Genomic DNA, 17278 nt, shown 5'->3' with positions numbered 1-17278 from the left:
TATATGAACAGGCGAAATACCCTCAGACTTCAAGCAGAATATAATAATTCCAATCCCAAATAAAGCAGGTGCTGACAGATGTGAAAATTACCGAACAATCAGTTTAATAAGTCACGGATGCAAAATAATAAGTCGAATTCTTTACAGACGAATGGAAAAACTGGTAGACGCCGACCACGGGGAAGATCAGTTTGGATTCCGTAGAAATATTGGAACACGTGAGGCAATACTGACCCTACGAGTTATCTTAGATGCTAGATTAAGGAAAGACAAACCTACGTTTCTAGCATTTGTAGACTTAGAGAAAGCATTTGACAACGTTGACTGGAATACTCTCTTTCAAATTCTGAAGGTGGCAGGGGTAAAATACAGGTAGCGAAAGGCTATTTACAATTTGTACAGAAAGCAGATGGCAGTTATAAGAGTCGAGGGACATGAAAGGGAAGCAGTGGTTGGGAAGGGAGTGAGACAGGTTTGTAGCCTCTCCCCGATGCTACTCAATCTGTATATTGAGAAAGGAAACGAAAAAAAAGTTAGGAGTAGGTATTAAAATCCATGGAGAACAAATAAAAACTTTGAGGTTCGCCGATGGCGTTGTAATTCTGTCAGAGGCAGCAAAGGACTTGGAAGAGCAGTTGAACGGAATGGACAGTGTCTTGAAAGGAGGGTAAAAGATGAACATCAACAAAAGCAAAACGAGGATAATGGATTGTAGTCGAGTTAACTCGGGCGATGCTGAGGGAATTAGATTAGGAAATGGGACACTTAAATTAGTAAAGGAGTTTTGCTATTTGGGGAGCATAATAACTGATGATGGTCGAAGTAGAGAGGATATAAAATGTAGACTGGCAATGGCAAGGAAAGTGTTTTTGAAAAAGAGAAATTTCTTAGCATCGAGTATTGATTTCAGTGTCAGGAAGTCGTTTCTGAAAGTATTTTTATGGAGTGTGTGATGTCACCGCCAGACACCACACTTGCAAGGTGGTAGCTTAAATCGGCCGCGGTCCATTTAGTACATGTCGGACCCGCGTGTCGCCACTGTGTGATCGCAGACCGAGCGCCACCACAAGGCAAGTCTCGAGATACGGACGAGCACTCGCCCCAGTTGTACGGACGACATTGCTAGCGACAATACGGACGAAGCCTTCCTCACATTTGCCGAGAGACAGTTAGAATAGCCTTCTGCTAAGTCCATGGCTACGACCTAGCAAGGCGCCATTAGCCTTACCTAGTTGAGAGTTATCGTATAAATGCCTCAAGAAGAACGTTGTAAACCAACAAGGAATAAAGTTAAGTATATTCCAAAGCTACGTCTTTTCTTGATAGCAGTCATAACGTATCCTGTTCCAGACTTGACGCCAGTCGGCGTGTGTGTACGCGTGCCTTTCGGCTCCCTTCTCAGTGTGGCGTAACTAGCTTGTTACGCCACAACAGAGTGTAGCCATGTATGGAAGAGAAACATGGACGATAAATAGTTTAGACAAGAAGAGAATAGAAGCTTTCGAAATGTGGTGCTACAGAAGAATGCTGAAGATTAGGTGGGTAGATCACATAGTAATGAGGAGGTATTGAATAGAATTGGGGAGAAGAGGAGTTTGTGGCACAACTTGAATAGAAGAAGGGATCGTTTTGTAGGACATGTTCTGAGGCATCAAGGGATCACCAAATTAGTACTGGAGGGCAGCGTGGAGGGTAAAAATCGCAGAAGGAGACCAAGAGATGAATACACTAAGCAGATTCAGAAGGATGTAGGCTGCAGTAGGTACTGAGAGATGAAGAGGCTTGCACAGGATAGAGTAGCATGGAGAGCTGTATCAAACCTGTGTCAGGACTGAAGACCACAACAACAACAACGACTTTATTGTCTCACCTCGTAGTTCCAGCGTGTCTAGCATGCAGACAGGTTGGTTGCAGGACCTCATCTGACCTCCTCGTAACCAACACATGGCTATCACTGGCACCGATGCAGAAGTAGCTTTCATCAGAAAATGCAACAGACCTCCACCCTGCCCTCCAACGAGACCTCGATTGACACCACTGAAGTCGCAAGTGGCTGTGGTTGGGAGTAAGTGGATTGCACGCTACAGGGCGTCTGGCTCGGAGCTGTCCTTGAAGTAACCATTGTGTAACAGTTTGCGTCACTGCGGTGGCCAACTGCCGCTTAAATTTCTACTGAAGATGCGGTACGATACGCCAGAGCCATAGGCCGGACACGATTGTCTTCCCTCTCTGTAGTTCCTCGTGGCTGTCTGGAGTCCGTTTTTATGCGACCGTACATTCGCATGACCACCTTTAGCAGCAGTCATGTAAGTGGCTACATTCCTACCAAGACTTTCTGCAATATCACAGAAGGATGAAATTTGTGTAGCAACATGATGAGAGAGATCTGACAGATTCCTCTCTTATATTTTTGCTTCTCTCAACTGTTCACTGGCTCTTCCCAATAGGTAAATGTTTGCGAAAAGAACTAACTTATCAGAAAGAAGGGTGTTGTAGTTTTCTCTAGGTTTGCTTGTTTGCTAAATGACAATCGGGGTCTGCAGTCTTCGCGTCCTTCCTGATCCAACTAATACGAAAATCCAATTTGTTCCATACATCAGCTTGCTGTGACAATTATTTAAGATTGGTTTCTACCCGTAATTTCAGTGTGAACACAGCAGAAACAATGGCAGCTGCTCGTTTTGGTGGAATCTAGATAGTCAATTTCATATACGTTCGCGCCCTTTCTGGCAACGCTGCCCTCCTTACGTCCCTCAGAGAATGCAGAACTCTCACGTAATGCATTGAGAGGAGGTCGCTTTATATGCCCAGTAGGGGTCTCGGCGGAATGCATCGTGGAGGACATTTCACTAAAGAACAGTGGAGACACGCCTGTTGCAGACGTGATGGCTCCAGCCCTGAAAAGCTGAGAAGTTCGGAAGCTGATGACCGTTCACGCCCCCAGGCGACATCAAATGTGTTTATCAAAATCGTGGGAAGAAATTAGCTTTTGAAAAATATTCAGGATGGTAGGGGGACAAAAGAGCATTTGCTCACTCATGTCCCAAAGGCTAACGCCGAGGCTAGAACTCTCACTGGCCGCCAATATGTGGCGTAGATCTTTCTGCAGCTCATAAACAGCGAGGAGAGGACACGTATAGAAAATTGCCTGACAGTTCAAACAAATAAAAACGAGCCCTGGTTGGTTGGAGCGAGGTTTTGGCGGAATCATTTTTGTGGAGAGCCAGAGTGAGAAAAATAAAAAGTATGAAGAACATTCCAGAGAGCAGTGGAGACTATGTTCTGTTTCAGAGAGTGTTGGGGAGAACATTCTGTTTCGGACAGCACTAGAAAACAGCAGCTACGGTGCCGGAGATCGATGGACAGCAGTTGCTTTATTTGAGATTCGCGGAGATAGCCGGAATGGTAAGTACTCAAGCTGCAGTCTTAGGATTTAATTGAGATTAGTGTCGTGTTGGTTTGGGAACCTTGCGACCAATTTATGGCCGTTTCACAGCCATAGTCACAGTTTTCATTTCAATTCTTTCTCATTTCGAAACACAAGATTTGTTCCAGTGAATCTTGAGTTACCACTGAGTTGGTCGTTAACTCGCCTGGTCTGTCTTGCGATTCATGGTAAACTTCCATAAAAGACATACAGTTTCGACGATGATTCTCAGTCCTTTATCTCAAGGGTCAACACAGTGTACCTATTACAAGCGGAAGAGGGCTCCCCATTTGTATGCCTCATTACACGGCAGTCAATTATTTTCAACCATGGCGAGAGCTTTGACCACCCGTTTTCTTCCTTCCGTTCATGGGACTGATTGAGAACTGACCTTTTGACATACTTTATTGAGGCAGCGCCTTCTTTCCCCATCACAGCTTTTCATTGGCTCGTTAACACACAGAAAATAATTACCCTGGGCATGAAACCTAGACACCTCGTATCATCTTCTGTCGCATCCACAGAAAGCATGCTGCTCGTTCAGGGAATGAAGCGTATATTCGCTATATCTATCAGGACACATCGACATTCATTGGTTAATGCGTTAAGGTTAGGACTAATGATTATTTCTGAAGGCAGCTCGTATGCTCTACAGAAATATTCAACAATTTTGACATTACCTTTTACGAGCACAGTTACCAAAGTCGATCCTTGTAGCGCCATCGATAATTGAGCAATCGATATATATTACTAGAATTAGGTTCCTCCGAGCAGGATAGATCACAAACATACAATTAGTAGAAGTTTTATGTGGTGTTGTATCTACGCCATTACGATATAATATTGGGCACTAGAATATAACACCGAATAAGTTTCTAAAATGTATAGAGAGTAAAATAAATAAAATACTATACTACGCAACCAAACCAAGAAACATATCAATATTAGCAACGTAGAGTGTGTGATCTCAAATTTAGCGTCCATCGACTACACCTCCTGCAAGAACAACACCAAAATAAGCTAAATGTGTAATTTAAAACTACCTGATTGAAATAAATATGATGCAGTAAATGGGTACAATGTATTTGAGGCATGCGTGTCAGTCTCACGAAGTTTTATAAACACTGTCAACGGTGGCCAGTGTAGGGCACTTGGAAGGGAAGTAAAGATATTTTATTTGTGTATTTTTCATTGTTTCACGATGCAGTTTGTAGAACATTTTAGACGCACCTTGCATGATACTCCTGGCAAAATAACTATATTTTTCGTTTCTCAGCTACGTGTAAACTGACCAGTGAAATGTCCAACAGCACTTCTCGGAGTACCTCTGACTTCATTTTTCCATACCTTACGCAGGCAACAACTGAACAGGGATAACGAAAAATAAGTCGAGTGCTTATTTGTAGTTAAAACCGAAATTTTGAGTCGTGCCATAAATTTCAAACAACTATCTAAGTGGCCGCTAATTTAGACTTCTTTTCTTCCTGTTTAAATATTCTGGTACTGCTCTGCCCAAGACGAATAAATACTTTCAAGTACCTAGGCTCAAAAATTGCTGCCGAAACCACAAACCGCGTTAACAGTGCATGTCTTAAATGGCAGACAGTGACCGTTGTGATCAGAAGATCGCAGATCGGCTCAAGTCTAAAATATTCTGCTCAGAAATTTACCCCGTTGCCTCGTACGGGACAGAATGTTGGTCTGCAACAATAGAAGCTTACTGTAATGCAAACTAAAATGCTTCGGTGGAAATGTGACCAGAGCGAAATGACGAAATTCGCAGTCGGCACCTATCGTTGAGAAAATGATGGAAAGCTTTCTACGGTGTTATGCAAACGTTCTTCAAGCAGACCAAGAAACAACAGTAAAACGCGTTGAAAGTTATTTGGAGACCAAGCTAAAATTGGATACCTGCTCATCAATTAGACCTCAAGCACCCTGTCCAAGCAGAAGATTGCGCCAAGAAGAGAGAGAAAGGCGAAAAGACGGACTTAGCTACGCTACTGGATGTGCTCAGGGAAAACGAAAAATAAAAATTGTAGCTGGTGACGTATGTGATCTTCATGAGACCTGCAAGAAAAGAGTATTACTTTAAGCAGTAAAACGTATCCTCTAAAGCAACAAAAGTTACTTCTCCAACTACTTTTGAGTTTCTATGATGTACTTGGGGCGCTAAAAGCAAAAATCACTGTTACAAAATCGTATTATAATGCGTATAAATATAAATGATGAAAACAATGGAATAAAATTCAGAGGGCCGGCCGGGGTGGCCGAGCGGTTCTAGGCGCTACAGTCTGTAACTGCGCGACCGCTACGGTCGCAGGTTAGAACCCTGCCTCGGGCATGGATGTGTGTGATGTCCTTAGGTTAGTTAGGTTTAAGTAGTTCTAAGTTCTAGGGGACTGATGACATCAGAAGTTTGAGTCCCATAGTGCTCAGAGCCATTTGAACCATGTTTTGAAAATACAGAGGTGACTATTTTCTTCTTTCGATCAATATTACATCCTCTAAAAATGAGGAAACAAAGGAGCTAAAGATGTTTCACAACATCGAAGATGAACATTTGCTCTTAGCTCTTAAGTTAAAGGTTTTAGAGGGCATATTTACCAGACATTTTTACTTGTCTTCGAGTAAGGAACTTGTCCTCAATGTCTATGAAGGTAATTTATCTACACTCTGTATGTAAAGAGCTGATATATGCAAGCAACGTCAGTGCCTAAGTAGAACACAAAATGAAACTGAATCCGAGTCCGTATGAGAAACATGCTTCATCATCAGGTGAAATTTCGTTCATACGATGACTTTGACAGGTATTCCAGGAATATATTTCAAGAAAACTAAAAAAATACCGCTGTTCTTTCTATTATTTTATCTGTGCACGCAGATATTTTCTACCGTTTGTACACCATCTGATTTCGACTTTTGATGTTTATTATAGTACAGATACAACTTTCGCATTATATAGCAGACTTACGAAGTCACCGTGCTTCTTATCATGAGCAGGCAAGATCCGCAGTATCCATTATCGTCTGAAGCCGCAAAGAGAATTTAATGGAATTAGGTCGACAGATTTATGAGTAAATATAATAATGCGCAATAGAATCTGACTACGCGACCACAGAATACTGACGAGAGAATGAATTCCAACGAAACACTTCAAAATAAATTTCTCAAGCAGGACAGCTGTTGTCACTAATCACAGGATGTGAAAAGGAGTGGTGGAAAGCAAGTTGAGGAAAACTCTAAGAAAGTATATTCCATGACATAGAACATTTATAAATAGAGAACTACTTTGTCCATTATTTTGCAATTGTTGAAGACGATGTCTTGGTAACATGACAGGCGGGAGGAGCTGCATTCTTAACAAACACTCTTGTCATAATTCTTTCGGCAAAGCGTAGTGTCATCAGAAGACTAGGACGAGGATGAATTCACTAAAACTCAAACACTCACTACAGAAGTGAAAGAAAGCCACTAGATAAAATTTCTAGGACTTCCCAGACACTGTGGTCTCGCGCAACATCGCTGTGTGGGGGCGAAGGTCAGCCAACAGAGGCAAAACTACTGTGCGGCGCCAGGAGTTTCACCCACTTGGACGGGTGCTAGAAGCGCGACGCCTGTTGCTGAAACCTCCATCAGTTTTCCGTACAGAATTAGAACACGAGTTCGTTGGAAAACTCCACAACTTTCTCATTAGTCCGCTGACCAGTCGAAAGACGTACCCCCAAGAAAAAAGTGGAACAAACTCTTGTCTCCGTCGCGGTCATCTCACAAGCCTGCTTTCAAAATTAAATTCAGCAGACGCTGCCACACCTCTGCAACGAGAACCTACGTGGTTATTCTGGTTTTACGGTAACACATGCACCTCCAAACGCCCAAAAATTTATACATCACAGTCCTATTCATGATTAGAATTATGGACGAAGGGTAACATAGGATGATGATATGAAGTGTTAAAGGAAATAAAATCAATAAATTTTGTTTCCTACGATATTATTCTCCCCAGCCTGACAACATGTTAAGCAGTGGCCGATAAGCATGCTGAATGAAACAATACAAGTAATAATATCATGAAAGGAGGATGAAACAGACGCCTTTTACAACGTTTTTGACAGCAGTTGGAATGTGTATTACTCTTTGTCTTAAGATGAGTTGAAACAGGACGCTGATAAAATGACAAAATTCGCTCGGGATCGATTTATGGAAGAGAAAACACTTCCGACCATATTCCCATTTAACAATTTACCTCCATGCAGTGATCAGACGGTTCATTTACACAACGATATCTGGAAGGAGAAAGGTTTCAAATCTATGGAGGGCATCACATTTTGTCCTATCTCCGGTTGAAGTTGGTTTATGGTAAGGTACTGGGCTCATGTTCGAGAGGGCCACAGATCAATTGTCCTTTAAGTAGTCCGGTTGCAAAGTTTGAAGTAACGACTGTAATTGAAGAACCTAGGAAAATACTGCAACTTCTTACTGTGACTAGTGTAAGGATGACGAAGACAAGACTAGACTAATTCCAGCAACCACAGAAGTGTATGAGCGACCATTATTCTACGCACTCCTTAAGTGAACGCAATGTGAAGAAGGCCCAATAAGTAGCACGTTGAAAAGTGCCCTCTGGCGAAGACATCTCAGTGAGTTTCTTTCGTATTGAATGCCACAGCCACAAAGTTATTAAAAGACAAGTCCACTTTCCACCTCAGATGTTTACTATCAAACTCATTTACGTCACACGATCAACTGATTTCAGCGATGCGCCATTTGCAAGTGCTTCTTCAGAACATGTACGTCTGACATTTAAATGTGTAGCAAGAAGACCGTCCAGAAGTGGTAATGATTTATAGAACACTGTTGCCATAATGGTATGCGTACATTAACATGAAAACTCATAGCGTATCACAGAACATTGCTCTTCACGCGTTGACTTGACGCTGTACGGTCTACAGGAAACAGCAGTTCAAACATGTATTAGTTTATCCGGTTGGATCTAATTAGGGCCACCAGGCCCTCTCTTAAGTCGAACTAGTATTTAGCAAATAAATACCATTTTAAATCAGAGTTACCTTATAAAAAACGATTTTGATGTGACAAATAATATTAAAATGATCTGAGTGTTTACAGAGACAATGTGAGTAAATAATACAAAATATGAACTAATAAAGTTAATACTGACAACACTTCTACTACTACTACTACTGCTGCTGCTGCCACAGATAATGAAAACAGTAATAATAATAATAATAATAATAATAATAATAATAGTGACAAGAATAACAATAATGGTAGTGACAGGTATAAAGAGAATTTACAAGGGTCACTCCAAAAGAAATGCACACTATTTTTTTTTAAATCCATCTTTTATTCTACATGTTTGAAAGATTTACAGTGTGTAGATACATACTTCAGGAACAATATTTTCATTTCTCCACATAATTTCCATCCCTCTCAATTGCCTCACGCCATCTTGGAACCAGCGCCTGTATACCCGCACGGTGAAATTCTGGACCAACCTGTTGGAGCCACTGTTCGGCAGCGTACACAAGGGAGTCATCTTCAAACCTTGTTACATGAAGAGAGTCTTTCAGTTTCCCAAATAGATGATAGTCACATGGAGACAGGTCAGGACTGTAAGGCGGGTGTTTCAGTGTTGTCCTTCCGAGTTTTGTGATCGCTTCCACGGTTTTTTGGCTGACATGTGGCCGTGCATTGTCGTGCAACAGCAAAACATCCTGCTTTTCCACTTCCTTCCCCTATCCCAACGTAACGTGACAATTCGTTCACTGTGATGCGTCTGTCATCAGTCACCTATTCGTTAACTCTCTGCACATTGTGTGGAGTGTGTGCAGTACGAGGCCTGCCGCTGCGAGGACAGTCCTCAATACTGCCGTGCCCGCTTTCATCACGTAACCTGCTTGCCCACCGACTAACTGTACTGCAATCGACTGCAGCATCTCCATACTCCTTTTTCAACCTCTTGTGGATGTTTCCCACTGTCTCGTTTTCACAGCACAGGAATTCTTTGACAGCACGTTGCTTCTGACGAACGTCAAGTGTAGCAGCCATGTTGAAGACATGCTGTGACGGCGGCACTCACGGGAACAGGTTGAACTAAGTTTGAAAACAAGCGGGAAGGATGTATCTACACACTGTAAAACTTTCACACATGCAGAATGAAAACTATATTTTTACAAAAAGAATGTGCATTTCTTTTGGAGTGACCCTCGTATAGGTGTACAAAGTAGATGTTTTCTGACATAGTGAGTTAGGGAAAGGAAATTTAAGGAGACTACACCAGATAAGACTGCTGCGGAATGAGAAATGTCTGGTTGGAAAGAAGGATGTAGAAGGGTAACGAGTGTGTACACGGCCAATGATAATCACTATTGTTGCTTTAGTAGACACGTCATTGGTTATCTTCTGTAGCTGAGATGTTATTCAATTCTGTAATATACGGCGGACATTATTTCAGAGTCGGGTTCCTGCTTCTGAGAAGGGATCCGAAAAAAATTGCACAACGGCGGAGTAGAGCAGGAAGAACTTTTCTCTGATGGGAATGGGTATTTCTGCCAATGTTTTTCAGTCAATAGTATCAAGATGGAGGAGAGATGTGAGGGGCAGCGGAAACCGTCACCACTGTCCAATTATTGGAACGTATCAACATGCGCCGGGAACACGGTGCTTTATTATGTCTTTTGTCAGCGAGTTTACAATTATTATTAAATATGTCCTTTACTTTTTACGTGTTGTTTAGCCCTACGTCAGTTCATACAGTGGTTCAATAAAATGGGAGTCGAAATAAAAATAAATTCAGACATCAAAATTAAAAAAAATTCCATAAGCTGATTGATATTGTAAGCGCTCATATAATAACACACAAACTATCTGGATACCTTTTTATTATACTTATAGCGGTCGATTTCATGAAATGCTCAGTTGAAATTCTATAAGAAACATTACTCTACGTAATTCGATCTGTTCATTTAACATATTGTCCTGCTCTGCATGAGCACGAACGTATTTTTTTCATTTCGTCTAGTACATCTATCACTTCACATTCTCGATTGTATGTAGTATGAACAGAGCTTCGCCGACCTCTAAAATAATGTGAGCGGTCTCTTTCAAATGTGTGGAATCATTACTCTTAGTAAACTCAGCTCGTTCATTATAGGTGCTGCAGAAACTATGTCTTGTCTGAGGTATACAGGATGCAAAGGATAACTTTTTACAATTTACCACACTGATGTAATGAAGTGGAGGTGAACAAATTGATATAGGACGCATTTGGTCTATGAATCCAGGAAACAACTTCACACTGGGCTACAAAATACACTTGAGCTGCAGTGCACGCGCGCCATGTAAGATTTTGGCTGAAATCGTCCTTGAATGGCAAAAAGTTGTTGTTCTACAACTTACAAAATGTTAAATTGACGTTTGAGAAACTTTTACGTCAAAACAGTGTAAATTCAGCAGCATAAAATTAATAACTCAGTCTTGTTGTTTGTCTGGCATTCTCACTACGAAACTACTGTGCTTGAAAGGATCAAGTTCAGGTCGAATTGTAAGGGTCATTAGTTTAGATTAACTTTTGAAAAGTCTCTTGTTTCTTCCGTTAGCTTCACGAGAAACTTTTAATAATGTTAACAAAGTAGCTGACTAAGCCAGTGGTGTAAGAGAGCGTATGTATATTGAAAATCTTGGGATGGTTCAATAAACCAAAGCCACATAAAAAAGCCTGCACGCATCTGCATGTTACAGGCATATTTCTCTCACTTCAGAGAATACGCAACAGCCTCGCCACTAATTTAAAATATATTGTAAATCTGTACACTTACATTTATTTTTCTTTCTTTCTTTTCGTTAATCTATTCAGTGTCTTTGTGTGTTCGGACATATACAGGGTGTTACAAAAAGGTACGGCCAAACTTTCAGGAAACATTCCTCACACACAAATAAAGAAAAGATGTTATGTGGACATTTGTCCGGAAATGCTTAATTTCCATGTTAGAGCTCATTTTAGTTTCTTCCACCTACGCTCAATGGAGCACGTTATCATGATTTCATACGGGATACTCTACCTGTGCTGCTAGAACATGTGCCTTTACAAGTACGACACAACATGTGGTTCATGCACGATGGAGCTCCTGCACATTTCAGTCGAAGTGTTCGTACGCTTCTCAACAACAGATTCGGTGAACGATGGACTGGTAGAGGCGGACCAATTCCATGGCCTCCACGCTCTCCTTACCTCAACCCTCTTGACTTTCATTTATGGGGGCATTTGAAAGCTCTTGTCTACGCAACCCCGGTACCAAATGTAGAGACTCTTCGTGCTCGTATTGTGGACGGCTGTGATACAATACGCCATTCTCCAGGGCTGCATCAGCGCATCAGGGATTCCATGCGACGGAGGGTGGATGCATGTTGAAAGGTGGCTACACTGAGCCACTGCGCCAGAGATTGCGCCAAAGAGTATTATTAAGCCGCCTCCACAGTGCTTGTCGAGAGCTCGTAGAAGTCATTGCTTGTCGAGAGCTCGTAGAAGTCAGTGCCTGTCGAGGTCTCGTGGTAGTCTGTGGTGAGATGTTGTAGCAGAGAGTGTTTGTTGAGATGTGTTGTTAGGCAGTGCTTGCTGAGATGTGATAGTAGAGAGTTAGTGTGAGATATAATGTAAGGATTAGAGTGATTTTCATCAATATAAATGAGGTAATTAACTCAGTTTCTTTTTATTTCAGTATCCTAAACAATGCGTCATTACAGGTTCAGTCAACAAAGCATCTGGCTTGTGTTCTTGTATTAGAGTGTAATTCTGCTTTCATTACGCGATTATAGTATTTGTAATTTTCTTTTATCACGTCAGTATAATTGGTATTTAAAAATTCTTGTCTTGTTGAAGAAGAACCGTGCCAGATGTGTACGTAGAGTCACACTCCCACACACAGAACAATTATACTTGTGCTTTGGTTTCGTAGGTTTTATAGTTGCTGGGGACTTAATTAATTAATTGTATTAACGAAAATTTTCATTTCATTCTTCGTTGTTGTTCTATGCAGTCAGATAGCGTAATAATACTAGTCAGGGCCAACCGATTACGAGACACAGCGTAATCGGACATAACAGCTACTAAAAACAAAAAGTATTTTCAATCATATTTAATTAAGCCCCCATGCTATGCCCCTCCTCCACAGGCCAGAATTTGATGGTATTTTTGCCAGCATTGGTGGTGAAAATACCACCAAATTCGTCCACAAAAATACAGACAAAAATAAAAGATAATACTAATACCTAAATATCACATAATTAGTTAAAATTTTGGCTTTGCACTGACCTTTCAATAACCCAATATATAAAATACAGTAAGCAATACAACTTCTTTTCATACATGTGACTTTACACAAGAGTTCACACAATACACAAAAAATCAGTTTATACAAATGTTCACATAAAATGCTTTCAATGATTAGTTTATACAAAAAAAGACACCAACAGGTGACATCTTTTCAGTAGAAGCAGTCCATCAGTGGCACCCAGTAAAGTTTAGCAGGTACACCCAGCAACAAGTCACATTAGTTCAATAGAAGCAATCCGTCAGTGGCACCCAGCAATGTTGAGTAGGTGCAGACAGCAACAAGTGACTTCATTTCAGTAGAAACAGTTCCATCTGGGGCACCCAGCAATGTTGAGTAGGTGCAGACACCGGCAAGTGACATCATTTCAGTAGAAGCAGTCCATCAGTGGCACCTAGCAATGTTGAAGAGGTGCAGACAGCAACAAGTGACATTATTTCCATACAAGTAGTCCATCAGTTGCACCTAGCAATGATGAGCAGGTCCAGAGAGCAGTCCATGATATTCACTATCACTGATCACACAGTTCATCAGCAGAAATTAAACATGTCCTAGTGGCACCAATCATGTAGAAAAAGTGCAAGTAACAGTCCATAATATTCACTATCCCTGGTCACACTGTTCATCAGCAGAAATTAAACATATCCTAGTGGCACCAATCATGTAGAAAAAGTACAAGTAACAGTCAATAATATTCACTATCACTGATCACACAGTTCATCAGCAGAAATTAATCATTCCTAAGTGTCACACATTACGTTGAAAAAGTGCAGGTAACAGTTCATAATATTCACCATCACTAATCAGACAGTTCAGGCATGGACAATAGTTTGAATACACATACAAATGCTTTTACAATGCTCTTACACTAAACATACAAATTCTAATAAACACACAAATGATATCAGATAATTGTCGTAGTAACTATTACAAATACACAAATACCAGTAAACCTATAATGTTTATGGGTGTCAGTGCAAGCCACTACAAACAAATAAAATAAAATTTACGAGATAGGTGGGTAGGATTAGGAAAGGAAAACACACAAAACACACTCATTCATCTTTCGTCCACATTAAGTACTACTGTGTAATTGAATAGTGTTAACTGTGTAAATGTAATTCTGTCAAATTCTGATGTTCATCATGTGTATCAAGTAGTAGTGACAGCAATGTATAACAGTCAATAATAGTTAGGTCAACGTCATAGTCATCATGTCAAGACCAATGTTTGCCAAGCCAGATCAAATGTACTGTTGTTGAACAACTGTCAGTGAGCCAAGATATGCAAATACTTCACTCTTCAAAAAAAAGTATATACTGCTTAGTGATTTAACAAAGTGTGTGTATAGACTATCTTCCTTCTACTTTAGTGTTCTAGTCTGCTATCTTCATCCTCCTTGTTCCATAGGACCAACAAAAAAAATATGCATCTCACTTACTTTACCTCTTATCCACCAAAACTCCAATAATCATCAACTTCACACAATCTCAATAATACCTCAATAATACCTCTTCAATACGTCGATACATATAAACCTTATTGCCAATATAGGCTCCTCACTTACTTTACCTCTTATCCACCAAAACTCCAATAATCATCAACTTCACACAATCTCAATAATACCTCAATAATACCTCTTCAGTGCGTCGATACATATAAACCTTATTACCAATATCATTTCACTTCCATAACAACTCTTTCCTCTAGTCAGTCTCCTCGAACAAGTACAGATAAAATCCTAATGCAAACCTCATCATCCTATACAATCCGAAGACACACTGTCAACACACAACCTCTGTGTAATCCGTCTGACTCAAATCTTCTTCTCATTATGAATTATAAACAAAAGAAATGCATACATGACCTCTAACAGACTTAGTTCGAATAACTCTCAGTAATTAAGTATGATTACGGAATGTGAATGATCATAATATTTCACAGTGTGTACACCACTTCAAGAATTATGGCAGAAGCAAAGATGTGGAGTATTTCTTGTGTCAAGTGTGACTTCCTATTTCAATTGCTCACGAAAAATGCAGTGTAATAACTATCAATGGTCTAAACCTAGTTTTGGTATGTCATGTCGTTAGCTTCCTTCCTATTAGCATAAATTTATACAGCTTCCATAAAACCTCAGCTCATGTGACTTCTATGAAGTTTCTTGTACTAATGTCGTTCGTCGAATTATAGCAGTTCATTTTCTTGTCTCAAAAATATAAGGCACTGAGCGTAAGCAAAACAAGCAATAGCGAGTAAATATACCAGTAGAGAACAGAATGTCAACAAGTGTATGCAGCACAATTCTTACAACGAGGCTCTGCCAAGCAAACAATCTATAATTAATACAATAGTGTGACCTAAACTCTATGTTCATACACAGTATATCAGCATTTCTATACACCAAATTAAAGAGTAGTTATGACAACAAACAGAAATGTATAAATATGCAATCCATACGCATAGCAGCAAACAGGTCATTAGCATCATATCAGCATAAGCAAATAAATGTTCATATGTCCTCTTAATAAGTAAACATGAAGGCGCAAGCAGATAAATCACAAAGTATAACTTACATACCTAACCACATCAGCACAATAAATCAGGTGACAATTATAATTTAAATAAATAAGCACAGCAGGCACATAATTAAAAAAAAAATGACATCAGTGAAAAAGCAGTGCAGCCAAGCGATGCATAATATACACAAGGTACAACCCAGTTCATTAATAATCATTGTCAAAATCAGTTAACGTACGCAAGCACGTCGCTTCACAAGTAATTTCATAGAACATGAAATTTAGCACAAAGTATGAATCACGTAATTGCGAGCTGCAAATTACGTCTAAAGTACGTACCTAAGTGGAAATATGTTACCTGAAAAATGAACTCAATTAATAGTTACCTTTTTAGTTTATTAGTTTATTCTTGGAAATTACATTCTTTCTGAAAATTTCTCGATAGCAAGTCCTCTTAACGTCGGAGACACACAGAATTTACCTGAAGTTCTTAAATATTTTATAGAACCGTATCCTGAAAAATACTGAATGTTAATAACATAATTCATCAAGTCACTATAGCTTTATACTGAATTTAGTCGGAGAAATTAGACTGTGTATTTGTTTACGGCTGTCAGTGCATTCGCACTGAGCGCTCGATCAGCTGTAGGCGCGTGACGTAGGAAGCAATTGTTCGCGGTCAACGACTGCTTTGTGCGGCGCGCAGACTTGACTGTTGCTTTGAGTATATGCCGCCGCCAAAACACAGCGCGGTATCCTTGTATTCTCCGCATGTTTACATCAAGCTGTTAGTTTCTCAAAAGTATGCCATTCCAAAAAAAATTTTTTTTTTAAGTATATCATTCCACAAAATCTTTGGAAACTACGAACCTCACGTTTTGTGGTAGGAACAGCATAATTACGAATAGCGTCTAATTTTTCTGGATCAGGGAGAATACCTTCTGTAGAAATAATGTGACCGAGAAATTTCACCTGAGAACGACCAAATTCAGATTTTTCCAAGTTTACTGTAATGCCAACTCTTGCAAAGATACGTAACAATGAATCCAAAATTTTGTTGTGCTCACTCCAAGAACGCTCAGCAACAAGAATATCGTCAACATATGAAGCAACATTGTCACGAAGATAAACAGGTAAAATTTCGTTTAAACTAGGAATGAATGCTGCTGAAGGTACAGTAAGTCCAAACGGTAATTTCCGAAATCACTTTTAGGTAAATAGTCTACTTACTCTCTAGATAGATTGATAGTCGAAGAGCTGGTTTGACAGATGCAAAGAATAGTAAAAGAGTAGGCAGCGGTACAGAAAACTAAAAGAGAAATAGCACCACTACAGCTCGGGGCCCTATGCTCGCTACGGCACATATTCACTTAGTGTAGTGAATCCCCTGAGGACTTTAGAAGCCGCACATAATTTCAAGTTTGTGACTTAGCGGCAAATTTGATGGGAGTGCGTACATAAATCTATCTAGCCATGAACATGGATGTATGTCATTCCTAGAATTGCGGAAGATCTTAAATTTCCGAACAGTCAAAAAGTGTTTATAGTCAAAACTTTCGCCTTGTGGCGACAAAGACCTACCGCGTCTGTCCCAGTCACAATGACGACTATTGTTAAATTCACGCGCCTGGCGCTCTCTTGTTGCATCCCGTAAATGAAACAAATTATTTTCTTCAAACCCCTCTGCTACCTGTGATTCTAAATTTCTTCTGCTATCTTTTCCTACGATTTCGCCTTCAATTTGCTTGACTTGCTTTCGTAATGCCTCAACTTCCCTTTTAACGCGTTCATTAAATTTTCCCTGATTTTCAACATGCTTATTTATGTTCTGATACTCTTCGGTTTCTGCAAATGGCAATGGTGCTGTATCATCTGAATCTCTGTCCCCATGTAAACTAAGATTTGCCAATTTATCTGATATTTCCTCAACTCTTTCCGCTAAATCACCTATTTTTTCTTTCTGTTTATTTACGTCTTCCGTA

This window comes from Schistocerca piceifrons, chromosome 1 (assembly GCF_021461385.2).
Source record: "Schistocerca piceifrons isolate TAMUIC-IGC-003096 chromosome 1, iqSchPice1.1, whole genome shotgun sequence".
NCBI lineage: Eukaryota > Metazoa > Arthropoda > Insecta > Orthoptera > Acrididae > Schistocerca > Schistocerca piceifrons.
Note: the sequence above shows the minus strand (reverse complement) of the source record.